The sequence below is a fragment of the Hyperolius riggenbachi genome, chromosome 3 (assembly GCF_040937935.1).
Source record: "Hyperolius riggenbachi isolate aHypRig1 chromosome 3, aHypRig1.pri, whole genome shotgun sequence".
Classification (NCBI taxonomy): domain Eukaryota; kingdom Metazoa; phylum Chordata; class Amphibia; order Anura; family Hyperoliidae; genus Hyperolius; species Hyperolius riggenbachi.
In genome coordinates this window covers 515,013,687-515,040,179 of record NC_090648.1, presented here as the reverse complement: position 1 = coordinate 515,040,179, position 26,493 = coordinate 515,013,687, and the positions used below count along the sequence as shown (strand labels likewise).

Here is a 26,493-nt window from a genome sequence, read left to right as displayed (position 1 = left end):
CAACAGTTATTTCCCTCACACACTGCACTGGCTGAGAGACCTTCCTAACTCTGCCTATTCCTAACAGTTTAAGAAGGAATCTGCGCTATATAGTGATTTCTTAGGATGTCTCTGAGACAATTCTGCATGGATTTCTAAAACCTACTAATATTTTAGACACTCTTGATAAATGTCCCTCACTGCCTCTAGGAATGCAAATTGTATAATACCCCACCTCTTGTTTCCTCTCTATTCCTTTAGATTGTAAGCTCACAAGGGCAAGGCTCTCACCTCCTTTTGTGTCTTGGAATTTGTTATACATTTATTCATATATTTTTTTTTCACTCAATACTAATCCTGTATTTTGTTCCAACTCTGTATTTTGTATTTTGGGGTATAGCATTGTTTGTGTTATTATGCACCCCATGTTTGTTTCTTTGTACCCATATAAGTACACGGATATATACTAAAAAAAAAAATATTTTTGAAGAGACAAAAAAGTTTCAAGATAATCTTAAATTTTAATGTATCAAAAAGTTATTTTGTAAAAACAGAGTTCACAAATCTTCAAGCAAATTCATCTTTGCAAACAACATCCCATTATCAAGTACCAAAAACATATGTTGAAATATGCAATTGTTTAAAAAGGCAACATTTTTTGTACAGCACCCCGGAATATGTTGGAGCTTATAAATCAATAATAATGATAATAATAATCTCTTGATTTCAGCTGAGCTGATGCAGGTGGTCACAGAGGGTTACATCTCTGCTGGAATGAGATTACAATTGTCCATGTAGCCCTCTGGGCCTAAACTAAATGGGCGATTTTAATTTCATGCTACTGAGTGATTTATCCACTTGTTGGCGACCCGCGACTTATAAAACAGACGACCGTTCACAAAAGGTTAAAATGCCTTACAGCTTCTCTTAAAGAGGAACTGTACCAAACAAATAAATGCGTGCATGAAAAAAGGGCGCCGTGAAAAAGGGCCCGGCTGGATAGCGAAATGACGCTGGTGGATAATGAAAACTAATAACAATAAACATTGTTGTCAAACTTGGTTAACGATAAATACCATTGTTAAAACAGACGGGAAATAATAACGAAAAGATACGAACATTAAAAATTGTTACATAATTCAACAATACAGCTTAACCCAACCCTACTCTCACACAGAACCCTCCCCTAGTGGCGCCTAACACTAACCACTCCCCTGGTGGCGCCTAACCCTAACTACCCACCCGGTGGTGCCTAACCTTAACCAACCCCTGGTGGTGCCTAACCCTAACTACCCACCCTGTGGTGCCTAACCTTAACCAACCCCTGGTGGTGCCTAACCCTAACTACCCACCTGGTGGTGCGTAACCTTAACCAACCCCTGGTGGTGCCTAACCCTAACCACTCCCCCTGGTGTTGCCTAACCCTAACCACTCCCTCTGCAGAAATACCTTTTTCCACATAGAAACGATAATATCTTTGATAAGTTAACGTAAAATCTGTACATACAAACGAGGAATAATATGATAAAAACTATAATGTTGCAAGCTTCTAAAACAATAACATACTTCAAAAACTTTAATGTTCTAATGTTGTTAACGATATTTATTGCGACGCCCTTTTTCCTGCGTTTTTTGCCGTATTAACGATAATTGCATTTAAGTCTATGGCGGCGCCCTTTTCGTCCACCCTCCGCCGGCGCCCTTTATTCCTGCTACTACCAAGTAAAACCTTCTGGGGGATACTTGCCTCGGGAGAGGGGAAGCCTCTGCATCCTAATCAGGCTCCCTTCCGTACTCCTCTGCTCCTCCGTTCCGCCGCCGCCTCACCAGAAACCAGTCCACAGCTGATGTCTGTAATATTTACATTCCCCGCCTCCAGTTCAGGCGCAGTAGTGGCTTTCCGATCGGGCTCAGGTGGAAATAGTTAAGTCCAATTGTGTCTGCTCTACTGCACAGGTGCGAATCGCCTGCAGAGCAGAGCAGACCGGATCAGGCTCATCGATTTCCTCCTGAGCCCCATCAGAAAGCTGCTACTGCACCTGCACTAGATCACGGTAGGTTAATATTTACCTCTACGATGTTCAGGAGTTGCCAGCGCTGGAACGGAGGGACAGAGGAGGACGGAGGAAGCCCCATTAGGATCCAGAGGCGTCCCCCTCCCGAGGCAAGTACCCCCCAGGGGCATTTTATTATTATTATTTACAGATTCTCTTTAAGCCCTCAACTTCCCTATCCACAAAAAAGCCACACTTTGGACCTTATATTCTATTCAGAACTTTTAATATCCAATGTGGAAATTGATCCAGTAGTTTGGTCAGACCACCACTCCATCCACTTCTCCCTAACAGCAGCAGCTATACAACGCCAAGAGAAATAACTAATAAAATATCGTTCCTTGAAAAGCTTGTCACCCCAACACCCTCAGAACAACCTCAATCTTGATGGAGTGACATATTCTAACATAGGCCTTGATCCCATGGTGCTTAAATATAACACTATGTCTCCGCTGCTTTTGACTCTATAGCTCCCATGAGGATTAAACGTCCGCACCGTTACATCACACTCGTTAGTTTGACAACTCTGTAAAGGAACTGAAGAAACAGGGGTGCAGGCTGGAACGACACTGGCGCAAACATCAGTCCCCTGAAAACTGACAAACATTCCCTAATTGCTCATCTGAAAAAATATCAAACACTGATCAAAATAAGCCATTATTCCTGTCTCTGGAGATTGCAAATGCAGCCAACGGACCTGCCCAACTTTTCCGCACAGCTGACAATCTCTGCAATCCATCATGCTAGAAAGCCAGCATTAGACCTTCACAGGATCTGTGCGAGAAATTTGCCCACTTCTTCTCAGATAAAGTCTCCTCCATATAATCTGCCATTCAATTCACAGCACTGGAAACATATGCAGACACTGCAGAGCCATATAATGGATGCAAAAAAATAGCCCACCACTATGGTCTGATTTCCAGGCAGGGGCGTAGCAATAGGGGTTGCAGAGGTAGCGACCGCATCGGGGCCCTTGGGCCAGAGGGGCCCCGAAGGGCCCTCCATCAACTACAGTATTAGCTCTCTATTGGTCCTGTGCTCATAATAATCACTTCTATAGATACTTTGAATAGTGGTAATTATTAAGAAACTATTCCCCATCCCCTTCTTGCACCTCAGACACTGTAGTTGCCATTGGCAGGTTTTGGTGCGCCGTATCAATTGCTATGTATGGAGTGCCTGGGGGGCCCCATTGTAAAACTTGCATCGGGGCCCACAACTCCTTAGCTACGCCACTGTTTCCAGGTAATTACTGAAGAAGATATCTTCTTAAAGAGACTCTGAAGCAAGAATAAATCTCGCTTCAGACCTCATAGTTAGCAGGGGCATATGTGCCCCTGCTAAACCGCCGCTATCGCGCCGCTAAACGGGGGTCCCTTCACCCCCAAATCCCCTCGGTGCAGCGGGGGAGCGCTTCCTGGTTGGGGCAGGGCTAACTGCCGCAGCCCTGCCCCACGCGCGTCTGTCAGCGCGTATCTTCGCCTCTCCCCCGCCCCTCTCAGTCTTCCTTCACTGAGAGGGGCGGGGGAGAGGCGGCGATGCGCGTCTGATAGACGCGACTGGAGGCAGGGCTGCAGCCGTTAGCCCTGCCTCCATGAGCGACCAAGTCTGCGACCAAGTGTTGCGGGGGGGTGGGGGGGTGGGGGGGTGGGGGGTGAAGGGACCCCCGTTTAGCGTCGCCATAGCGGCGGTTTAGCAGGGGCACACATGCCCCTGCTAACTATGAGCTCTGAAGCGAGATTTATTCTCGCTTCAGAGTCTCTTTAAGCATTTGCCAGACTAGCTGCAACCTGGACCCTGGCCCAACTAAGTTCCTGTTGTAATGCTCTGAACTATTTAGACCAGAATTCCACAAAATAATCAGCTGTTCCTTATAAGAAGGGTGGTTTCCCACCTGTCTGAAAGAAGCAATCGTCAGACCGCTACTACTCAAGAAACCATCCTTAGACCCAGATGCTCTAAACAGCTGCAGATCTGTCTCCAACCTCCCATTTCTAGGGAAAGTTATTGAGAAGGCTCTTTATCTCCAACTTGAAGCTAGGCTCTCAAGAAACAACATATATGACCCTCTTCAATCTGGCTTCTTAAACCACACAGCTGTAAATCTGCCCTCAACCAGATCTGCAACGATCTGCTCATGGCAAGAGATGGAGGCCGATGTTCCATCCTGATTTTGCAGGATGATGGCAAGGCAGCTCCAGTCTCAACCAGCACCACTAAAGATAGGAAGCTCAGACCTGAACAGCTCAGACTGTGTGCAGCACCACTAAGGATAGGAAGCTCAGACCTGAACAGCTCAGACTGTGTGTGCAGCACCACTAAGGATAGGAAGCACAGACCTGAACAGCTCAGACTGTGTGTGCAGCACCACTAAGGATAGGGAGCTCAGACCTGAACAGCTCAGACTTTGTGCACAGCACCACTAAGGATAGGGAGCTCAGACCTGGACAGCTCAGACTGTGTGCAGCACCACTAAGGATAGGAAGCTCAGACCTGAACAGCTCAGACTGTGTGTGCAGCACCACTAAGGATAGGAAGCTCAGACCTGAACAGCTCAGACTGTGTGTGCAGCACCACTAAGGATAGGAAGCACAGACCTGAACAGCTCAGACTGTGTGTGCAGCACCACTAAGGATAGGGAGCTCAGACCTGAACAGCTCAGACTTTGTGCACAGCACCACTAAGGATAGGGAGCTCAGACCTGAACGGCTCAGACTGTGTGCAGCACCACTAAGGATGGGAAGCTCAGACCTGAACAGCTCAGACTGTGTGCAGCACCACTAAGGATAGGAGGCTCAGACCTGAACAGCTCAGACTGTGTGCAGCACCACTAAGGATAGGGAGCTCAGACCTGGACAGCTCAGACTGTGTGCAGCACCACTAAGGATAGGAAGCTCAGACCTGAACAGCTCAGACTGTGTGTGCAGCACCACTAAGGATAGGAAGCTCAGACCTGAACAGCTCAGACTATGTGCAGCACCACTAAGGATAGGAAGATCAGACCTGAACAGCTCAGACTGTGTGCAGCACCACTAAGGATAGGAAGCTCAGACCTGAGCAGCTCAGACTGTGCCCAGCACCACTAAGGATAGGGAGCTCAGACCTCACCAGCTCAGACTGTGTGCAGCACCACTAAGGATAGGGAGCTCAGACCTGAACAGCTCAGACTGTGTGCAGCACCACTAAGGATAGGGAGCTCAGACCTGAACAGGTCAGACTGTGTGCAGCACCACTAAGGATAGGGAGCTCAGACCTGAACAGCTCAGACTGTGTGCAGCACCACTAAGGATAGGGAGCTCAGACCTGAACAGCTCAGACTGTGTGCAGCACCACTAAGGATAGGGAGCTCAGACCTGAACAGCTCAGACTGTGTGCAGCACCACTAAGGATAGGGAGCTCAAACCTGACCAGCTCAGACTGTGTGTGCAGCACCACTAAGGATAGGAAGCTCAGACCTGAACAGCTCAGACTGTGTGCAGCACCACTAAGGATAGGGAGCTCAGACCTGTACAGCTCAGACTGTGTGTGCAGCACCACTAAGGATAGGAAGCTCAGACCTGAACAGCTCAGACTGTGTGCAGCACCACTAAGGATAGGGAGCTCAGACCTGAACAGCTCAGACTGTGTGTGCAGCACCACTAAGGATAGGAAGCTCAGACCTGACCAGCTCAGACTGTGTGCAGCACCACTAAGGATAGGGAGCTCAAACCTGACCAGCTCAGACTGTGTGCAGCACCACTAAGGATAGGGAGCTGAGACCTGAACAGCTCAGACTGTGTGCAGCACCACTAAGGATAGGAAGCTCAGACCTGAACAGCTCAGACTGTGTGCAGCACCACTAAGGATAGGGAGCTCAAACCTGACCAGCTCAGACTGTGTGCAGCACCACTAAGGATAGGGAGCTCAGACCTGACCAGCTCAGACTGTGTGCAGCACCACTAAGGATAGGAAGCTCAGACCTGAACAGCTCAGACTGTGTGCAGCACCACTAAGGATAGGGAGCTCAAACCTGACCAGCTCAGACTGTGTGCAGCACCACTAAGGATAGGGAGCTCAAACCTGACCAGCTCAGACTGTGTGCAGCACCACTAAGGAAAGGAAGCTCAGACCTGACCAGCTCAGACTGTGTGCAGCACCACTAAGGATAGGGAGCTCAGACCTGAACAGCTCAGACTGTGTGCAGCACCACTAAAGATAGGAAGCTCAGACCTGAACAGCTCAGACTGTGTGCAGCACCACTAAGGATAGGGAGCTCAGACCTGAACAGCTCAGACTGTGTGCAGCACCACTAAGGATAGGAAGCTCAGACCTGAACAGCTCAAACTGTGTGCAGCACCACTAAGGATAGGAAGCTCAGACCTGACCAGCTCAGACTGTGTGCAGCACCACTAAGGATAGGAAGCTTAGACCTGACCAGCTCAGACTGTGTGCAGCACCACTAAGGATAGGAAGCTCAGACCTGACCAGCTCAGACTGTGTGCAGCACCACTAAGGATAGGGAGCTCAGACCTGACCAGTTCAGACTGTGTGCAGCGCTTACATCCGAAAATGGCGCAGGGAGAAAAATGGCGCACCGTTCTGCCGATAAATAAAACGCTATTTACCGTTTTGCAGAGCGGTGCGCCATGAAAAACCATGCAGGGGGCTGGGGTCGGTAGTACAGGCAGCGGGGGCTGTTAGTGTAGGCAGCGGGGGGGGGGCTGGAGGAGAGAGGCAGCGGGACACTGGAGGGCATAGGTATCGGATGTATGCAGAGGCATACGTTACCTTGTCCTGGGCCGGCGATCGCTCCTTCCCTCCGCTCCTTCCATTCGTTTGCTGTATTCCTGCAGCCGGCCAATCACCATGCGGAGACTGAAGCCACATGGTGATTGGCCGGCTGCAGGACTACAGTAAACGAATGGAGGAAGTGAAGGAGCGGAGGAAAGGAGCGATCGGCGGCCGGGACAAGGTAACGTATGGCTCTGCACATCCTCCCCCGATGCCTATGCCCTCCAGCGTCCCGCTGCCTCTCTCTCTCTCTCTCCTCCCCCGACCCCCGCTGCATTTTTGACCACTTATAACGCTATTTAGCGTTATAAGTGTAAGGCACACTGCCTGCGCCATTTTTTAACACTTATAACGCTAAATAGCGTTATATAATGTAAGTCTATGGGGCGCCCTTTTTATCCCCCTGGCGCTGTGCGCCATTTTTAACTGACACCGTGTGCAGCACCACTAAGGATAGGAAGCTCAGACCTGAACAGCTCAGACTGTGTGCAGCACCACTAAGGATAGGAAGCTCAGACCTGAACAGCTCAGACTGTGTGCAGCACCACTAAGGATAGGGAGCTCAGACCTGAACAGCTCAGACTGTGTGTGCAGCACCACTAAGGATAGGAAGCTCAGACCCGAACAGCTCAGACTGTGTGCAGCACCACTAAGGATAGGAAGCTCAGACCTGAACAGCTCAGACTGTGTGCAGCACCACTAAGGATAGGAAGCTCAGACCTGAACAGCTCAGACTGTGTGCAGCACCGCTAAGGATATGAAGCTCAGACTGTGTGCAGCACCACTAAGGATAGGAAGCTCAGACCTGAACAGCTCAGACTGTGTGCAGGATTACTAAGGATAGGAAGCTCAGACCTGACCAGCTCAGACTGTGTGCAGCACCACTAAGGATAGGAAGCTCAGACCTGACCAGCTCAGACTGTGTGCAGCACCACTAAGGATAGGAAGCTCAGACCTGAACAGCTCAGACTGTGTGCAGCACCACTAAGGATAGGAAGCTCAGACCTGACCAGGTCAGACTGTGCAGCACCACTAAGGATAGGGAGCTCAGACCTGAACAGCTCAGACTGTGTGCAGCACCACTAAGGATAGGAAGCTCAGACCTGAACAGCTCAGACTGTGTGCAGCACTACTAAGGATAGGAAGCTCAGACCTGACCAGCTCAGACTGTGTGCAGCACCACTAAGGATAGGAAGCTCAGACCTGAGCAGCTCACTGTGTGCAGCACCACTAAGGATAGGAAGCTCAGACCTGAACAGCTCAGACTGTGTGCAGCACCACTAAGGATAGGAAGCTCAGACCTGAACAGCTCAGACTGTGTGTGCAGCACCACTAAGGATAGGAAGCTCAGACCTGACCAGCTCAGACTGTGTGCAGCACCACTAAGGATAGGAAGCTCAGACCTGAGCAGCTCACTGTGTGCAGCACCACTAAGGATAGGAAGCTCAGACCTGAACAGCTCAGACTGTGTGCAGCACCACTAAGGATAGGAAGCTCAGACCTGACCAGCTCAGACTGTGTGTGCAGCACCACTAAGGATAGGAAGCTCAGACCTGACCAGCTCAGACTGTGTGCAGCACCACTAAGGATAGGAAGCTCAGACCTGACCAGCTCAGACTGTGTGTGCAGCACCACTAAGGATAGGAAGCTCAGACCTGAGCAGCTCAGACTGTGTGCAGCACCACTAAGGATAGGAAGCTCAGACCTGACCAGCTCAGACTGTGTGTGCAGCACCACTAAGGATAGGAAGCTCAGACCTGACCAGCTCAGACTGTGTGCAGCACCACTAAGGATAGGAAGCTCAGACCTGACCAGCTCAGACTGTGTGCAGCACCACTAAGGATAGGAAGCTCAGACCTGACCAGCTCAGACTGTGTGTGCAGCACCACTAAGGATAGGGAGCTCAGACCTGAACAGCTCAGACTGTGTGCAGCACCACTAAGGATAGGAAGCTCAGACCTGACCAGCTCACACTGTGTGCAGCACCACTAAGGATAGGAAGCTCAGACCTGACCAGCTCAGACTGTGTGTAGCACCACTAAGGATAGGAAGCTCAGACCTGACCAGCTCAGACTGTGTGCAGCACCACTAAGGATAGGAAGCTCAGACCTGAACAGCTCAGACTGTGCAGCACCACTAAGGATAGGAAGCTCAGACCTGACCAGCTCAGACTGTGTGCAGCACTACTAAGGATAGGAAGCTCAGACCTGACCAGCTCAGACAGTGTGCTGCACCACTAAGGATAGGAAGCTCAGACCTGACCAGCTCAGACTGTGTGTGCAGCACCACTAAGGATAGGAAGCTCAGACCTGACCAGCTCAGACTGTGTGCAGCACCACTAAGGATAGGAAGCTCAGACCTGAACAGCTCAGACTGTGTGCGCAGCCTGGGTGTACTGATTGATGGGAAATTTAGCTTCAGAAATGAAATCTCAGCTGTTGTGAAACATTCATTCTTTCACCTAAGGAACATTGCAAGGATTAAGCACCTCATACCTCCAGCAGACATCACGGCTGGACTACTGCAATGTTCTCTATACAGGCCTTGCACACAAAGATCTGCAACGCCTACAATTAGTACAGAATGCCACTGCAAGGCTGTTACCTAATAATACCACATGCCACATAATACCAAGCAACATAATACCAACCTTTCGCTCACTCCAACTCTTGCTACAATGGAGAATTCTGTTTAAGATTGGCTTATTGACATTTAAATCCCTACACAACCTAGGCCCTGGACACATGAAGGAATTGTTGCAACTGCATCACACCCCCCACAACCTCAGATCAAAAGGACCTAATACCTTCTGTCATGCTGCCCCTACACTTTGGCACTCCCTGCCACACCCAATCAGGACAGCTCCATCCCTGGAAGCATTTAAGCCCAAACTGAAAACCTACCTCTTTAGTCTGGCATGTATGAACACCTGACATCTCCTCTGTAACACAGTCCAGCCTGCAGCCCTGTATTGATCTGAGACATAACTATGCACTTTGAGTCCTATGGGAGAAAAGCGCTTTACAAATGTTATTGTATTGTATAAGGTATACTGTCATTAAATAAATAGATTTGAAAGTCTAACTTTAGACGCAACGTACCTCTAGCCATCAACTAGAAAACAAGTGCATGTTACAGAGAAGCTGTCCAGTCCAGCAAGAGTTAATAAGCACACTGTAAAGCGCATCTTGTGAGCTACAAGTACCATATCTGTAAAGGTTAAATCACAGGAGCCCTCCTGCTGCTCACACAGCGCCCTCTGACCGGCTGGAGCAGAGAAATGAGTTCAAGCAAATGTCACAATCATCCAGCCGCAAACCATGGCTGTCACTGAGACATACATGAAAAAAGGCGTGTGGAAAAAAAGGGCGCCGGGTATGCTGGTAGTAGAATCTCACTAAAATTAGCGATATTTTATTACTTAATATCCATAGAAGAATATTGGTATTAAGTACTGATATTTTATTATTAGTAAACCTAACCCTACTCTCCCAAAGAACCTTTCCCTCTCCCGAACCACCCCCGGTGGTGCCTAACCATAACCATCCTCGTGGTGCCTAACCCTAAATCTCCCCTGGTGGTGCCTAACCCTAATCATCCTGATGGTGCCTAACCCTAACCACCCTCTGGTGGTGCCTAACTCTAACCCCCCCTCGTAGTGCCTAACCCTAACCACCCCCGGTAGTGCCTAGCCCTAACCATCCTCGTGGTGCCTAACCCTAAATCTCCTGGTGGTGCCTAACCTTAACCCCTTCTGCTGGTGGTGCCTAAGCCTAACCCCCCTCGTGGTGCCTAACTCTAACCCCCCCTTGTGGTGCCTAACCCTAACCCCCCCCCCGGTGTTGCCTAACCCTAACCACCCTCATGGTGGTGCCTAACCCTAACCCCTCCTGATGGTGGTGCCTAAGCCTAACCTCCACCCAGACCCCCCCGTCGCAAAGCCATAATATGCGGCCATGAAGGTAAATTTGGGCGTCCGATTACCGGCAAAATGTCTTGCAAATACCTATATTGCAACATTGCATAGCGGGCGCCCTGTTCCTCCACTGCCAGCACCCGCCAGCCTCTTGCAGGAATGCCTCTGCTGCCTCTAATGCTTGTGTGAGTTGGCCATTAGGATATCCTGAGGCCAGAATCGCAGGGGCTGTTGTGTTCCTTGTGGCACCGGAAACGCAACGCAACAGATTGGGACAGCGGCACCGCGCGTTATGCTCGCATTGTGTTGGATACACACACTGTTACCACACGTGTTTAGCCATAACACACTGCATGCAGTACATTACCGTACCGCACCCCGTTATACTGCAACGCACCTGCCACACTGTGAACTCGCATAGGTGGTGTACTGCACAGCAGCCGTTACACCGCCCAGCAGACCGCAATTCACCACTGTGAACGTGACCTGAAGGTAGATGGTCTTCACTGAGATGGTCATTCAGTTCTGTCCCAGCTGCAAATCTAGCCTGTGTACATCTACACCCTAACAGTGATGGATGGCACACAGCCCCGGCCCGCCCATGAGGTGGGGTGAGGCAGGTTCCTCAGGCGGCGGAGAAGGGTGGGAACGGCGCCCGCCTGGCCGTGGGTGGGGAGGCGGCATGAGTTTGGAGGGGTAGCAGCAAGGAAAGGGGAGCAGTGGGCACAGTGGTGGGAAGGGGGGTCAGACCCTCCCTCACCTGGGGCTCCCCCGTCTGTGCTCCCCCTCCAGCTATTTGCACAAAATGTAAATTATTCAGGCAGCGGGGAAAGCAATGACTCACGTAATTCCTCGATCCAGCGCTGCGTTCCACCGCTCACGTCACTCCTGCACTGCCGCCCACTGTACTGAACATGGCAGTGCGGTCTCCCATAGCAAGCAGTGCAGTAACTAGGAGCAAGTAGTGCAGTCTCCCAGTGCAAGCAGTGTGGTAACCTGGAGTAAGCAGTGCAGTCTCCCAGAGCAAGCAGTGCGGTAACCTGGAGCAAGCAGTGCAGTCTCCCAGAGCAAGCAGTGCGGTCTCCCAGAGCAAGCAGTGCGGTCTCCCAGAGCAAGCAGTGCGGTAACCTGGAGCAAGCAGTGCGGTTTCCCATAGCAAGCAGTGCGGTCTCCCATAGCAAGCCCTGGGGTCTCCTATAACAAGCAGTGCGGTCTCCAAGAGCAAGCAGTGTGGTCTCCCATAGCAAGCAGCGCGGTCTCCAAGAGCAAGCAGTGCGGTCTCCCATAGCAAGCAGTGCGGTCTCCAATAGCAAGCAGTGCAGTCTCGCATAGCAAGCAGTGCAGTCTCCCATAGCAAGCAGTGCGGTCTCCAGGAGCAAGCAATGCGGTCTCCTATAGCAAGCAGTGCAGTCTCCCATAGCAAGCAGTGCGGTCTCCAGGAGCTAGCAGTGCGGTCTCCTATAGCAAGCAGTGCAGTCTCCCATAGCAAGCAGTGCGGTAACCTGGAGCAAGCAGTGCGGTCTCCCATAGCAAGCAGTGCGGTCTCCCAAAGCAAGCAGTGCTGTCTCCCAGAGCAAGCAGCGCGGTCTCCCAAAGCAAGCAGCGCGGTCTCCCAAAGCAAGCAGTGCGGTCTCCCATAGCAAGCAGTGCGGTCTCCTATAGCAAGCAGTGCAGTCTCCCATAGCAAGCAGTGCGGTAACCTGGAGCAAGCAGTGCGGTCTCCCATAGCAAGCAGCGTGGTCTCCCATAGCAAGCAGTGCGGTCTCCTATAGCAAGCAGTGCGGTCTCCCATAGCAAGCAGTGCGGTAACCTGGAGCAAGCAGTGCGGTCTCCCATAGCAAGCAGTGCGGTCTCCCAGAGCAAGCAGTGCGGTCTCAGTCTGATGTGATTAGTTCAGAGCTGCAGCTTGTTATTAAATATTAGCATACAGCGCTCTCTGCTTGCGTCTGATGACAGAACAGATCAGCAGCTCTTCCTTATCACAGCGACAATCTCCCCAGCTATTTAATTAGCATCTCCTCTTTGATGTTCGCTGCACTTTCATACGATCGAGTTTGTGATATTTCAGCCATTTGCATATCATGATATAAACCACAATGGGTGATTATATGAATACAGAGCCAACCTCAAACAATCGGGGGAGGGGGGGGGGGTAAAATAGCCAGATCTAACATAGTTAACTGTTTAGTCTGTAGGGTCGAGGAATTGCACATGACTCCATACTTTCTCCTTCTAAAGCCTAAAGGACCGAGTAACAGAGTCAGAGCGAAACGCGTTGTATAAATCCTTCTGAGGTGATGCAAATTTTACGTTACTTTTATGTACATTTATGCAGATTGGATTCGGACCAATTAACTGCAGTGGTGGATGATTAATCACTAATCACCCCTTAATGATGCCTAACCTTTAACACCACCCCTGCACACCTAATCCTAAATGATGCCCCTCCCCCTGCAAGCATGCTGCAAAAAGAGATACTGCACCGCCATAGGGGTCATCCTAATATCATGTATAGAGAGCGCCGAATGAATAGAGCCCAAATGTCATGCTTTGCTTTACACCTCTACTTACCACATTTGAACAACCAGTATATTAACTACTTTAAGGACCATAGGCTTCCCCCCCAGTGACCCCAGTTTTTTGCAATTCAATGCTCTGAAGCTTTAATAGCTCGCTGCAGAGACATACAATGCAGCACACAAATTAATCCTTTTCCACCCTTTTCTGCCCACCAACAGAGCTTTCTGTTGGTGGGCTCTGATCGCTGCTGCAAAGTTGTTGTTTTTTTTAATTAATTTTTATTAATTTGTCATTTAATTTTTAAGGAATTTGCGTATTTTTTTTATTCCCCCCTCCCTCCCCCATCAGCCTATCAGGGTGATCCCCTCTCATAGGCATCAGCCTATGCGTGCGATAGCCTGCAAACAACTTCCCCAGGACTTGACGCCGGTCCGTATTACGCGGTCCTGGGGGAGCCGCCTCTCAGCGTTAGGCGGTCGTAAAGTGGTTAATCTACATGATTTCATGCTGCCTGAAGAAGTGGATGCTGTCCATGAAACACGGATCAGATCTACCACAGACCTTACCCTGTGATTGAATACTCTATGGACACTTAATGTTGTGAATAAGTGTTTATTTATACATAGGACAGAAAGTGAATGTGTTCTTTAACCAGTTCCGGATTTCTGAAAAATATATATACGCCCCTGTGTTTACCACCAGCAGATCAGGGGCGTATATATACAGTATGCACTGTTTACTTACCGCTGCCAATCGCGATCCTGCACCATTTCCGCCGCATGCCTGTTCTTCTGTGATCAGGGCATGCGAATCAATTCATTTTTAGCCCCAATCACTGTGCCGTTATGAATGGGAGAGAGAACATCTCTAATTCATAACCCCAAGGAAACAGTTACAGTTTCATTCCCATTTGCTGTAAACAGGAGACAGTGAATTAAGTGTAGTGCCATCTTGTGGCGAAAAGTAAAATACAACCAAATACACCCAAATACTGTATACCATAAGACACTTTTACATTTAAGCATTTATTAAATACTAGCTGATTGCCCGGCGTTGCCGGGTATGTATTTGGCTGGTGTTGGCTCCGCCTACTTTTTCTAACCCTAACACATAATTACTCACTGACCAAGTTTGTGAGCTTTGCGGTCTTTGGTATCAATGATCTGCTTTGAAATGAAACAAATCTGATTGGCTGTGTGTGGCTCCACCCCTTTTCTGAATTTGAACCCCAGTCACACAATAACCAACTGTACCAGGTTTGAGGCCTGTGCCATTAACAGTTCAAGAATGGTAGCAATTAAATATTCCCCTTGAAAAGCAACAGATGAAGTTTGATTCACTTTTGTAGGCTCCACCCACTTTTCTGAATATTAATCCCAGTAACCAACTGTGCAAAGTTTAAAAACCCTGCCATTAACAGTGTAAGAATGGCTGCAGTTTACATTTTCCCAGTGAAATGTGTATTTGTCTCCACCCACTGATGACCCGGTGTTGCCCGGGAATGTATTTGACTGGTGTTGGCTCCGGCCACTTTCTAACCCTAACGCACAAACACTCAATGACCAAGTTTGTGAGCTTTGGGGTCCTTGTCATCAATAATTTGCATATTCCCATAGAAATGAAACAAATCAGATAGGCTGTTTGTGGCTTCGCCCCTCTCCAGCATTCAAACCCCAGTCACCCAATGACCAACTGTAGCAGGTTTGAGGCATCTGCTATTAACAGTGTAAAAATGGCAGCAATTTAAATATTCCACTTGAAAATCAACAGGTGAATTTTGATTGGCTATTATAGGCTCCACCCACTTCCCTGAATATTAATCTCAGTCACCCAGTGACCATCTGGGCAAAGTTTGAGAACCCTGCCATTAACAGTGTAAGAATGGCTGCAGTTTATATTTTCCCAGTGAAATTTGGTTTTGGTTCCGCCCACTATTTGTAACCTAGACACACAGTCACTCAATGACCAATTTTGTGAGCTTTGGGGTCCTTGGCATCGATAATTTGTACTTTCCCATGAAATAAAACAAATCTGATTCACTGTTTGTGGCTCTGTCCCCTTTTCTGAATTTGAACCTCAGTGACCCAATGACCAACTGTACCAGGTTTGAGGCTTGTGCCATTAACAGTGCAAGAATTGCAGCAATTTTAATATTCTCCTTGAAAAGTGACATGTGATTTTTGATTGGCATTTTTAGGCTCCACCCACTTTTCTGAATATTAATCCCAGTCACCCAGTAACCAGCTATGCTAAGTTTGAGAACCCTGCCATTAACAGTGAAGAAGGACTGCAGTTTACAATTTCCCAGAAAAATCTGTTTTTAACTCCACCCACTTTTTATAACCTTGACACAGTCACTACTCAATGACCAAGTTTGTGAGCTTTTGGGTTCCTGGCATCAAAATTGTGCTAATGGAAGCAGTTTATCCAGCAAAGAAATCTGGTTCTTTTTGGCTCCGCCTCTTTACTGAATTTGAACCCCAAACACTTAACAACCGACTGTAGCAGGTTTGAGGCCTCTGCTATTAACAGTGTGAGAATGGCTGCAGTTTCAATATTCCCCTTGAAAATCAATAGGTGAATTTTGATTGGCTCTTGTAGGCTCCACCTACTTTTCCGAATATTAATCCTAGTCACCCAGTGACCAACTGTGTGAAGTTTGAGGACCCGGGCATTAACAGTGTAAGAAAAGCTGCAGTTTACATTTCCCCATGTAAAAAGTTAGTTGTTTTTGGCTCCGCCCACTATTTCTAATCTTGACATACAGTCACTTAATGACCAAGTTTATGAGCTTTGGGGTCTTTGGCATCAATAAGTTGCATTTTACCTTTGGAATTAAACAAATCTGATTGGCTGTTTTTGGCCCGCTCCCTTCAGAATTTAAATCCTAGTCTCCCAGTGACTGACTGTAGCAAATGTTAGGCCTCTGCTATTAAGAGTGTATGAATGGCAGCAATGTAAATATTCCCCTTGAAAATCAAAAGGTGAATTTTGATTGGCTGCTGTAGGCTCCACCCACTTTTCTGAACATTAGTCCCAGCCACCCAGTGGCCAACTGTGTCACGTTTGAGAACCCTGCCAATAACAGAATGGCTGAAATCAATCTAACAAATCTGATTGGCTGTTTGTGGCTCCATCCCTTTAGTGCATTTGGACCCCAGTCACCCAATGACTGACTGTATCAGGTTTGAGGCCTCTGCCACTAACAGTGTAAGAATGGTAGCAATGTGAATATTCCCCTTGAAAATCAATAGGTACATTTTGATTGGCTGTTGTAGGCTCCACCCACATTTCTGAATGTTCATCCCAGTCACCCAGTGGCCAATTGTGTAAAGTATGAGAACCCTGCAATGTAAAAAATGAAGTTGTTGGCACCGCCCACTTTTTCTAACCTTGACATACAGTCACTCAATTATCAAGTTTATCAGCTTTGGGTTCCTTGGTATCAATACTTTGTATATTCCCATTGAAAAATAAACAAATCTGGCTGTTTGTGGCTCTGCCCCCTTCCTGAATTTGGGCCCCAGTCACCCAGTGACCAACTGTTCCAGGTTTGAGGCATCTGCTTTTACCAGTATAAGAGAATGGTAGCAGATGAAATATTCCCTTTGAAAATCAAATGGGGAATTTTTATTGGCTGTTGTAGGCTCCACCCACCTTCCAAAATCTTAATCTGTCACCCAATGACCAACTGTGCAAAGTTTGAGAACCCTGCCATTAACGGTGTAAGAATGGCTGCAGTTTATATTTTCCCAGTAAAAGTTGTTTTGGCTCCGCCCACTTTTTGTAACCTTGACACACAGTCACTCAATGACCAAGTTTGTGAGCTTTCAGGTTCCTGGAATCAAAAATGTGTGAATGGAAGCAGTTTATCCACCAAGGAAATCTGATTGGCTGTATGTGGCCCCGCCCCTTTAGTGAATTTGGACCCAATGACCGGCTGTAGCAAGTTTGAAGCCTCTGCAATTAAAAGTGTAAGAATAGCAGCAGTTTAAATATTCCCCTTGAAAATCAATAGGTGAATTTTGATTGGCTGTTGTAGGCTCCACCCATTTTCTTGAATCTTAATCGCAATAACCCAGTGACCAAGTGTGGCAAGTTTGAGAACTCTGTGATTAACAGTCTAAGAATGGCTGCAGTTTACATTTTCCCATTTAAAATGAACGGCTGAAATTTGATTGGCTGTTTTATGATCCACCCACTTTTCCTGGATTTGTAACCTCGGTCACCAAGTGACCAACTGTGCCATGTGTGGGGACTCTGGCTTGATTACTGTGAGAATGGCAGCCTTTTACATTTTTTCTATTGACTTGAATGGGTGGAATCTGATTTGCTGTTTGTAGCTCCGCCCAGGTGTGCAGGGGGGCCGCGAGACCCCCAGAACATATCATCCCAGGTAGTAAGGGATCTGTGTACCAAGTTTCGTTCAAATCGGTCAAGCCGTTTTCGCGTGATCGCGGCACATACACACACACATACACACACACATACATACATACATCCGATTTTATATACCGGTATATAGATTTACTATTGTTTAACCCATTCCACCCCTAACCCATAGTTACCAAAATAAAACTTGTAAAAGAGAAAATTAAAAATTACAACACTATAAAAAAAAATCATAAATAGTTACCTTAGGGACTTTTTAAATAAGTATGTTATGAAGGTATATTAATGTTGCTTTTGTAAATAAAAGCTTACAATTATTTTTATAGTATAAAAAAACACTAAACTGAAGACATACAGCTTTCAAAAGAAAATATTATCGCCATACATTGTACTAGGGACTCAATTTAAACATTGTAATAATTGGGACAAATGGGCAAACAAAATGTGTCTGTTTTACCTACAACAGCACATTTTATTTTTAAACTACAATGACTAAAAGCTGAGAAATGATGCATTTTTGCAATTTTTTTCTTCTTCTTCTTCTTCCCTGTAAAATGCATATATATTAAAATAATTCTTAGCAAATAGTACTGCCCTAAGAAAGCCTAGTCTGTCCCGCAAAAAATAGTATATAGATCATTTCAGTATGATAAGTAGTCATAAAGTTATTGGCGAATGAATGGGAAGAGCGTTATGTGAAAATTGCTCTGGTGTTAAAGTGGAAAAAACCTGTGGTCCTGAAGTGGTTAATATTATATACACATTTTATTATTACATAATAAAGAAAGGGTTTGTTTTAGCACTTGTATTAGTCGGAGTTGATCAAACATCCCTTTTTTCCCTATATCCATTCTGGATACACATCATTTAGTTTATATCTGTATTTATATATTTATACTGTATATCATGAAGGTAACAGAGATCTCAGAAAAGCGCCTTAAATACATTAAGCTGGCTGATAAAAGGTATTGTCTACATTGGTGTTTCCCAGCATGCAATTTTTACTTTAGATTCTAAAAAATTGTACAGACTACTGATTGCCAGAGATCGATTTAAGCTTGAAATCGATCTCTTTCTCAATCGGGGGCAGATCGGCTGGAAAATATCACTCAAAATACTGGTTATCGTTACACGTGTATTTCCTTTCGATCCATCCATTGATATTCAATCAGAAAAATGATCAGAAATCTGAGGGAATTTGGAAAAAATCACATCCGTGTGTATGCTAGCGTTCTTCTATAACCGATCTATGTCAGATCCAAATGTCGATCTGATCACTCGCTCAAATAGAATCTGAAGTATTAATTGCATGGTGTTTGCCCAGCTTAATCACTGTGCCTAACAAGTACTCCCCAGTGCACAATAAATTACCTAAAGCACTGCTTGTACCCCTGAACAAGCATGAAAGTATCAGCAGTAAATCCAAAGTATGCATCTGTGATCCTCAAGCCTTACCTTTTGCTTTTAAACAACTAAAAATATCATCTTCATTATTACTTAGTATTTATATAGCACCAACATCTCAGCTCACAATCTAATCCTACCATAGTCATAATATAATATCCTACCATATTGTTATTATGTATTTATATAGCACTGACATCTTCTGCAGCACTGTACAGTGTACATAGTCATGTCACTGACTGTCCTCAGAGGAGCTCACACTCTAATCCTACCATAGTCATAGTGTAATGTCCTACCATATTATTATGTATTTATATAGCACTGACATCTTCTGCAACACTTTACAGAGTACATAGTAATGTCACTGACTGTCCTCAGAGGAGCTCACAATCTAATCCTATCATAGTCATAATCTAATGTCATACCATATTTTTATTATGTATTTATATAGCATTGACATCTTCTGCAGCACTTTACAGAGTACATAGTCATGTCACTGACTGTCCTCAGAGGAGCTCACAGTCTAATCCTACCATAGTCATAGTCTAATGTCCTATCATATTATTATTATGTATTTATATAGCATTGACATCTTCTGCAGCACTTTACAGAGTACATAGTCATGTCACTGACTGTCCTCAGAGGAGCTCACACTCTAATCCCACCATTGTGATATGTCCTATCATATTATTATTATGTATTTATATAGTACTGATATCATCTGCAGCACTTTACAGAGTACATAGTCATGTCACTGACTGTCCTCAGAAGAGCTCACAATCTAATCTTACCATAGTCATAGTGTAATGTCCTGCCATATTATTATTATGTATTTATATAGCACTGACATATTCTGCAGCACTTTACAGAGTACATAGTCATGTCACTGACTGTCCTCAGAGGAGCTCACACTGTAATCCTACCATAGTCACAGTCTAATGTCCTACCATATTATTATGATGTATTTATATAGCACTGACATATTCTGCAGCACTTTACAGAGTACATAGTCATGTCACTGACTGTCCTCAGAGGAGCTCACACTGTAATCCTACCATAGTCACAGTCTAATGTCCTAGCATATTATTATTATGTATTTATATAGCATTGACATCTTCTGCAGCACTTTACAGAGTACATAGTCATGTCACTGACTGTCCTCAGAGGAGCTCACACTCTAATCCCACCATTGTGATATGTCCTATCATATTATTATTATGTATTTATATAGTACTGATATCATCTGCAGCACTTTACAGAGTACATAGTCATGTCACTGACTGTCCTCAGAAGAGCTCACAATCTAATCTTACCATAGTCATAGTGTAATGTCCTGCCATATTATTATTATGTATTTATATAGCACTGACATCTCCTGCAGCACTTTACAGAGTACATAGTCATGTCACTGACTGTCCTCGGAGGAGCTCACAATCTAATCCTACCATAGTCATAGTCTAATGTCCTACTACCATATTATTATTATGTATTTATACAGCACTGTCATCTTCTGCAGTACATTAAAGAGTACATAGTCATGTCACTGACTGTCCTCAGAGGAGCACACACTCTAATCCTACCATAGTCATAGTGTAATGTCCTACCGTATTATTATTATGTATTTATATAGCACTGACAACTTCTGCACCACTTTACAGAGTACATAGTAATGTCACTGACTGTCCTCAGAGGAGCTCACAATCTTATCCTACCATAGCCATAGTCTAATGTCCTACCATATTATTATTTTGTATTTATATAACACTGACATATTCTGCAGCACTTTACAGAGTACATAGTCATGTCACTGACTGTCCTCAGAGGAGCTCACACTGTAATCCTACCATAGTCATAGTCTAATGTCCTACCATATTATTATTATGTATTTATATAGCACTGACATCTCCTGCAGCACTTTACAGAGTACATAGTCATGTCACTGACTGTCCTCAGAGGAGCTCACACTCGAATCCTACAATAGTCATAGTCTAATGTCCTACCATATTATTATTATGTATTTATATAGCACTGACATCTCCTGCAGCACTTTACAGGGTACATAGTCACGTCACTGACTGTCCTCAGAGGAGCTCACACTCTAATCCTCCCATAGTCACAGTCTAATGTCCTACCATATTATTATTATGTATTTATATAGCACTGACATCTTCTGCAGCACATTACAGAGTACATAGTCATGTCACTGACTGTCCTCAGAGGAGCTCACAATCTAATCCTACCATAGTCATAGTCTAATGTCCTACCATATTATTATGATGTATTTATATAGCACTGACATCTCCTGCAGCACATTACTGAGTACATAGTCATGTCACTGACTGTCCTCAGAGGAGCTCACAATCTAATCCTACCATAGTCATAGTCTAATGTCCTACCATATTATTATTATGTATTTATACAGCACTGACATCTTCTGCAGTACATTGAAGAGTACATAGTCATGTCACTGACTGTCCTCAGAGGAGCTCACAATCTAATCCTACCATAGTCATAGCCTAATGTCCTACCGTATTATTATTATGTATTTATATAGCACTGACATCTTCTGCAGCACTTTACAGAGTACATAGTCATGTCCAGAGCTGGGACAAGGTCCTCCAGCACCCAAGGCTGAGACACCAAAGTGCGCCCCTCCATCCCTCCCACCCCAGCCGTCACACACTGATTGCTATTAGACTAAGAGGCTCCCCAGGGCCCACAACCTCCCCAACACCTTAATATCTAGTTATCTGGCTTGCAGTCACTGCTATGTTTCCCGTTTTCTTATTTCTTTCTGCTTCATACACAATTAGGAATGACAGCTGAATGAATTGTGCGCCCCTCCTACACTGCGCCCTGAGGCTGGAGCCTCTCCAGCCTATGCCTCAGCCCGGCCCTGGTCATGTCACTGACTGCCCTCAGAGGAGCTCACACTCTAATCCTACCATAGTCATAGTCTAATGTCCTACCATATTATTATTATGTATTTATATAGCACTGACATCTCCTGCAGCACATTACAGAGTACATAGTCATGTCACTGACTGTCCTCAGAGGAGCTCACACTCTAATCCTACCATAGTCATTGTCTAATGTCCTACCATATTATTATTATGTATTTATACAGCACTGACATCTCCTGCAGCACATTACAGAGTACATAGTCATGTCACTAACTGTCCTCAGAGGAGCTCACACTGTAATCCTACCATAGTCACAGTCTAATGTCCTATCATATTATTATTATGTATTTATATAGCATTGACATCTTCTGCAGCACTTTACAGAGTACATAGTCATGCCACTGACTGTCCTCAGAGGAGCTCACACTCTAATCCCACCATTGTGATATGTCCTATCATATTATTATTATGTATTTATATAGTACTGATATCATCTGCAGCACTTTACAGAGTACATAGTCATGTCACTGAATGTCCTCAGAAGAGCTCACAATCTAATCTTACCATAGTCATAGTGTAATGTCCTGCCATATTATTATTATGTATTTATATAGCACTGACATCTCCTGCAGCACTTTACAGAGTACATAGTCATGTCACTGACTGTCCTCGGAGGAGCTCACAATCTAATCCTACCATAGTCATAGTCTAATGTCCTACTACCATATTATTATTATGTATTTATACAGCACTGTCATCTTCTGCAGTACATTAAAGAGTACATAGTCATGTCACTGACTGTCCTCAGAGGAGCACACACTCTAATCCTACCATAGTCATAGTGTAATGTCCTACCATATTATTATTATGTATTTATATAGCACTGACAACTTCTGCACCACTTTACAGAGTACATAGTAATGTCACTGACTGTCCTCAGAGGAGCTCACAATCTTATCCTACCATAGTCATAGTCTAATGTCCTACCATATTATTATTTTGTATTTATATAACACTGACATATTCTGCAGCACTTTACAGAGTACATAGTCATGTCACTGACTGTCCTCAGAGGAGCTCACACTGTAATCCTACCATAGTCATAGTCTAATGTCCTACCATATTATTATTATGTATTTATATAGCACTGACATCTCCTGCAGCACTTTACAGAGTACATAGTCATGTCACTGACTGTCCTCAGAGGAGCTCACACTCGAATCCTACAATAGTCATAGTCTAATGTCCTACCATATTATTATTATGTATTTATATAGCACTGACATCTCCTGCAGCACTTTACAGGGTACATAGTCACGTCACTGACTGTCCTCAGAGGAGCTCACACTCTAATCCTCCCATAGTCACAGTCTAATGTCCTACCATATTATTATTATGTATTTATATAGCACTGACATCTTCTGCAGCACATTACAGAGTACATAGTCATGTCACTGACTGTCCTCAGAGGAGCTCACAATCTAATCCTACCATAGTCATAGTCTAATGTCCTACCATATTATTATGATGTATTTATATAGCACTGACATCTCCTGCAGCACATTACTGAGTACATAGTCATGTCACTGACTGTCCTCAGAGGAGCTCACAATCTAATCCTACCATAGTCATAGTCTAATGTCCTACCATATTATTATTATGTATTTATACAGCACTGACATCTTCTGCAGTACATTAAAGAGTACATAGTCATGTCACTGACTGTCCTCAGAGGAGCTCACAATCTAATCCTACCATAGTCATAGCCTAATGTCCTACCGTATTATTATTATGTATTTATATAGCACTGACATCTTCTGCAGCACTTTACAGAGTACATAGTCATGTCCAGAGCTGGGACAAGGTCCTCCAGCACCCAAGGCTGAGACACCAAAGTGCGCCCCTCCATCCCTCCCACCCCAGCCGTCACACACTGATTGCTATTAGACTAAGAGGCTCCCCAGGGCCCACAACCTCCCCAACACCTTAATATCTAGTTATCTGGCTTGCAGTCACTGCTATGTTTCCCGTTTTCTTATTTCTTTCTGCTTCATACACAATTAGGAATGACAGCTGAATGAATTGTGCGCCCCTCCTACACTGCGCCCTGAGGCTGGAGCCTCTCCAGCCTATGCCTCAGCCCGGCCCTGGTCATGTCACTGACTGCCCTCAGAGGAGCTCACACTCTAATCCTACCATAGTCATAGTCTAATGTCCTACCATATTATTATTATGTATTTATATAGCACTGAGTGACATCTCCTGCAGCACATTACAGAGTACTTAGTCATGTTACTGACTGTCCTCAGAGGAGCTCACAATCTAATCCTACCATAGTCCTATGACTATTGTAGTCTAAAGTATTATATTTAAGTCTAAAACTTAAAATTTACTATATTTACAGTAAATATATTAACCATTTCAGCCGCCCGGACGTGATCCTCACGTCCAGGTGGCTGCTCTGCTGCGGTACCGCGCTTCGGCGTGCTCCCGCGCGCGATCGCAGGCGCGCCCCTGTGCTGTCTGCTGGTAGCCCTGGGATCAGTGATGGGAACATGGTTCCCGATCACCGATCCGTGTCCCCAGCAGAAAAACCGAAGCGCTCTTACTAGAGAATAGTAAAACTACATCGACATCTTACATTAAAATGTATACATATAATAACATTAAAAATTAACTGTTTATTTCCCACACCAAAATATTACCCAAATAAAATATTTAATGGAAAAAAAAAATTACAATTAAAAAAAAAACATAAATAGTTACCTAAGGGTCTGAACTTTTTAAATATGCATTTGAAGGGGGTATACTACGAACATTTTTTAAATTATAAGCTTGTAAATAGTGATGGACGCAAAACAGAAAAATGCACCTTTATTTCCAAATAAAATATTGGCGCCATACATTGTGATAGGGACAAAATTTAAATGGTGTCAAAACCGAGACAAACGGGCAAATAAAATACGTAGGTTTTAATTATGGTAGCATGTATTATTTTAAAGCTATAATGGACGAAAACTGAGAAATAATGAATTTTTTCCATTTTTTTCTTATTAATCCTGTTAAAATGCATTTATAAAAAAATAATTCTTAGCAAAATGTACCACCCAAAGAAAACCTAATTAGTGGCGGAAAAAACAAGATATAGATCAATAAATTGTGTTAAGTAGTGATAAAGTTATTAGCGAATGAATGGGAGGTGAAAATTGATCTGATGCATAAAGTGAAAAATCCCCGCGGGCTGAAATGGTTAAGCTCCCCCCCCCCCCCTCCTTACCAGCAGGTTCCCTGGGGCAGCAGGTGAGCCACATGTTGAGAACCTAGGACCTGAATATCCGCATTCTTCTGCCTTGTACGACATACCGCAGCTAGCATACCCATCATTGTGCTCTGACCTGTGAGCTCCTCCAGCCACTGGCATCAGCTGTGGGCATTCTGTACCGTGTGTGGGTAACAATATCATTTCATCTGGGCACTTTCTCTAGAGATGCAGACTACCCAGCGAGCTCATGGTGAACCAGAACTCCCAGGAGTGTGTAAGGGACAACCATGGACCAAAAGCCCTCCTTACTAAGATGCTATGGAAAACAAAAGTTTGCCTTCTTAAAACAGAAGGTATTTATGATTATTCAGGTTGGAGATGATGAGAAAGCGATCTCTGGCTGCTATAGAGTTAACTACGATCTCTCAGCCCCAGAAGTATGTCTCAGTCCCGCTGGGAATGTGTCAAGGAGGCATCAGCTAGATGTAGAGAGAGAGACCTCACATGAAAGAGGATAAGAGAGGATAGAGATGCCAGATCTTACCTGTAAAGATAGAGTCACATTCTGCACTCCAGGCTCCTCACTGGAGAAGACTTTGGAAGCTGCTGTCCAGCAGGCATAGAATCCAGCAGATGCTTTGAGAGGGAGAGAGAGGCTATAGTCACATTCTTCACTCCAGGCTCCTCACTGGAGAAGACTTTGTAGGCTGCTGTCCAGCAGGTGTAGAATCCAGCAGATGCTTGGAGAGGGAGAGAGAGGCTATAGTCACATTCTTCACTCCAGGCTCCTCAGTGTGGAAGTCTTTGGAAGTTGCTGTCCAGCAGGTGTAGAATCCAGAGATGCTTGGAGAAAGAGAGGGGGGGGGGGGGGGGGGAGAGGCTATAGTCACATTCTGCACTCCAGGCTCCTCACTGGAGAAGACTTTGGAAGCTGCTGAGTGTCCAGCAGGCGTAGAATCCAGCAGATGCTTGGAGAGAGGGAGAGACAGAGAGGCTATAGTCACATTCTTCACTCCAGGCTCCTCAGTAAGGAAGTCTTTGGAAGCTGCTGTCCAGCAGGTGTAGAATCCAGCAGATGCTTGGAGAGAGGGAGAGAGGCTATAGAGAGTCACATTCTGCACTCCAGGCTCCTCACTGGAGAAGACTTTGGAAGCTGCTGTCCAGCAGGTGTAGAATCCAGAAGATGCTTGGAGAGAGAGAGAGGGAGAGAGAGGCTATAGTCACATTCTTCACTCCAGGCTCCTCAGTGAGGAAGTCTTTGGAAGCTGCTGTCCAGCAGGCGTAGAATCCAGC

The 26,493-nt window shown here is 45.4% G+C and overlaps 1 protein-coding gene across 1 annotated transcript in view; it reads right to left on the bottom strand.

Moving 5' to 3' along the window:
• The window catches only part of LOC137561791 (neuropeptide Y receptor type 2-like), a 92,375-nt gene extending 66,535 nt beyond the window's left edge, over window positions 1–25,840 (bottom strand). The window contains exon 1 of the mRNA XM_068273149.1: window positions 25,745–25,840. The gene's annotated coding sequence lies outside the window, so the exon portion shown is untranslated. The remainder of the gene's footprint in view (window positions 1–25,744) is intronic.
• Window positions 25,841–26,493: the final 653 nt, after the last annotated feature.